The sequence below is a fragment of the Danio aesculapii genome, unplaced genomic scaffold, assembly GCF_903798145.1.
Source record: "Danio aesculapii unplaced genomic scaffold, fDanAes4.1, whole genome shotgun sequence".
Classification (NCBI taxonomy): Eukaryota; Metazoa; Chordata; class Actinopteri; order Cypriniformes; family Danionidae; genus Danio; species Danio aesculapii.
Window position 1 is genome coordinate 3,489 of NW_026613767.1, and position 3,488 is coordinate 6,976.

Here is a 3,488-nt window from a genome sequence, read left to right on the forward strand (position 1 = left end):
TGGCATTGGGGGCAGTGGGGTCCCGCCTCAACCAAAGCGCTTCAGTCATCAAAGGCTTGCCCAAAGATAGTGCCCCGATCTTGGCCAGCGCCGTTGGCCTTGGGGGGTGGGGGTCCCGCCCCAACCAAGCGGTTCAGACATAGAAGTCTTGTCCAAAGACAGTGCCCTGATCTTGGCCAGCGCCGTTGGCATTGGGGGCCTGGGGGTGGGGGCGAACCTCCGGCACTGGAGGAAGGCAAACACAAAACCCCCATATTGAATGCCCCTGGAACTACGTGCTGCTGGTGCACCCCAGCCACCTCAACAAATTGAGCACTGCGCCGGGTGGTGGAACTGGGAAAGGCTGGTGCACCCGAGCTATCTACCAAAGTACGGCGAAGTGGTGGAGAGGGTAGTGCCCCACATCCAGATGGGTCACCAACGGCACGTCTGCCTAGCGAGTGCCACTAACTAAGTCAATGTTCGTGACTTAAGTGTGGGGTGCCCGGGCACTGCTGGTCAGCAGGTGTCAAACTAGAAGACCCTTTGGGCCCGGTGCTTGCCCCGGAAAGGGTGTGTGTCATCAGGGACAGGGGGTGGCAGCGGTGGCCCTGGGTGTCAGGGGCTCCAACCCCTCTAACGTGGGCGCCTGCCCCCGGACAGGGTGTGGGTCATCGGGGACAGGGGGTGGCAGCGGTGGCCCTGGGTGTCAGGGGCTGCAGCCCCTCTAATGTGGGCGCCTGCCCCCAGACAGGGTGTTTGTCATCGGGGAAAGGGGGTGGCAGAGGTGGCCCTGGGTGGCAGCATCAGCATTTGGGATGAAGGTTGGTCTTTCCAGCGAGCTTTTGAAACCAAAGTCCATTTGGGGCCATGAGGAAGATGGATGGTCTCCGGAACGGCCGGTGGCGAGGGCTTGGCGACGCTCAGGCCCCAGCCCGCCAAGCCATGCCCGATGGGAGACCCCTTTTCCGGGATGTCCCGCGCCTGGAGGTGCCTGTCCGGCGCTGATTGTCTCTGACCTGCCATCAGGAATTCGGGGAAGGCGAAGAAATGTGGACTTAGGTTCTGACGGTTTCGCGGCCGGGAAAAAGTGGACAGGTTTTGACCGTTTCGCGCCTGGACCAAGTATGCTGATCGATAGGAGCTCGTTTGACGCCCCAATGGGTTAGGGTGGGTGGGTTATGGTTGGTGGGCTCGGTAGAGTCTCCAGCATGGTGAATCGAGCCCAGGGGCCGCGTGGGGTACGGGCTGGCGCCGGCTCCAGCCCCTGTGTGTGCGAGTGACCAGTGCTGCGTCTCCCGCCCGTCCGCAAGCCCGCCCACCGGGTTTATCCTTGGGTTTATCCTTGCCGCCCCTCTGCGGTCCCCGAGTGGGAAAGTGGGAAGTGGGAAAAAGCCGTGTATAAAGCCCCCGCGGCTGGTGCAGTCCAAGCTGCCCAAAACGGTGCGTGTTCGGCGGGGCTCATGCCCATCCCTTTGTATGGAAAAAGGGAATCAAAAAGCAGCGCAAAAAAAAAAGTCCCCGCTGCTGACTCGGTAAGGCTGCCTGAAACGGTGCGTTGTTCCCGGGACAAAAATCCACCAAAAGTCGTAACAACTGCTTCCAAAATTATATACGTTGGACCAGAGAGATCTCGTAGGTATCGTCTTCCCCTTTAAGAGGGGGAGGGGTGACCAGCGTCGCTGACGCGGAAGTGCACGCCTCGTCCGCCATCTTTTAAACCGCTCCATGCGGCGTGTGGGTCTCTCTCCCTCCAGCCTTGGTCTTGAACGGTCATGGCCGAATGTGCACTCTGCTTCAACGTCTACAGCCGCCTCTCGCCGCACCTGTCCGCGGTCCACAAGGTGTCGAACGCGAACGAGAAGAAGCTTTTGCTGGCGCTCGCTGCTGGCCGCGTGGACACGCGGAAGACGGCATGCCCGGTGCCCGGCTGCCGGAGGACGCCGGCCCGCCTAGACAGACACCTGAAGCAGCACGCCGAGCTCTCCGTCTCGGCCAGGAAGGAGGCCATGGGTCGAGCGAAGCGTCGGAAAGTGGCTCGAGAGTTGCGGTGGTTGCAGTCCACTCAACCGACGGTACCCGTGGTGTCTCGGCTGGCGTCGTCCTCCAAAGAGGAACGGGAACCAGACGGCCCGGAAGCCGAGTGTCCCTGCGCCGACCCCCGCTGCAGGCTCGCAACGGTGCGCATACAGGCCCAGCTCTCAGAGCTCCGCAAGCAGGTGGACAAGGTGAGGTCCACCCAGCTCGAATTCACCCGCCGCTATCGAGAGTTGAGGAGGGGGGAAGAGGGGAGGAAGAGCAGGCGGGCAAGGTTGTGTCCTGCCCCGCTGGCACCATCCCCCAACCCCTCCCCCGATAACATCGCCTCCAAACTGGAGAGGGGCAAGGCCTTCCTAGGCTTCATGGCGAAAGGCCACGCGGACTCAGAAACCTTGTCCTTCCTCAACCAACCGGCGCGCATCCGAGCCTGGTCTGCCCTGCTAGGCCAAACGAGCATGGCCGAGCCCACGAGGCAGCACTACCTGAAGAACGTGGCGCAGTTCCTGGATTATCTCTCCGAAATCCTGCCGGCCTCCTGCCACCTCTCCAGTACCACCTTGGTGCTGGTTCGCAGGGAGCTTCGAGCTCTCATTCGCGGCAAACGCCGCCGCGTCGTGGTACACGAGGTAAGAATCAAGCAGGCCAAAGAAGGCAGACTCATCTCCAAAGCCACCCTGCTACACTGTCACCGGATGGCTGGGAGAAAAATACCTGCCCTTCTAGGTGAGTGTTTGGTCCTGCCGGTCTGACCTTCTCTCAGTTCTTCCCTCTTCTGGGATTATCTTTTTGCCTTGGGGCACCAGCGGCTATCGCTAAGTTTAAACCGTTGGTGGTGTAACAAGGTTTGTTGGAAAAGTCTAACCCCTAACTTCCTTCCGTCAGACGGCCTCGAGTCCAGCCCAGACACCAGGCAGCAGTTGCGCTTCTATGGCTACCTGACTGGCTACCTGACCTGCATCACGGGCCATCGCTGTGGGGTCTTCCAGAACCTGACCATCTAGGAGGTCGAAGAGGCCTCCAGGAGCCCGGACGAGTCCGCCTATGTCATTAACGTGAGTGTAACTTTGCGGGTGGGGGCCTCACTCATCTTCTCTCTGTTTTTCCCCAGATCACCATGCATAAGACAAACCGAGCCTTCGGCGCAGCCCAATTGTCTCTCAACAAGGAAGAATACAGCTGGTTCCGGAGGTTCTTGCAGCTGCGGGCTAGCCTCCCCGGGGGGAGCCAGGCCTCCTATTTTTTTACTTCCAGACCCAGTCCCTGTCGAACCCTGAACAAATATTTTCAATCTGCGTGGACCAGCATGGGGCTTCCCGGCAAGCCCACCTTCACTGACGTCCGAACTGCCATCGCGACCCACGTGAGTGTCTATACCAGTGCCCCCCCGCTGACCCCCATGACTGCCAGCTGCTTTGACCCCAAAAAGTCTCTGTCTGTCTGTCTCTGATGCAGGCAAAGAATTCACATTC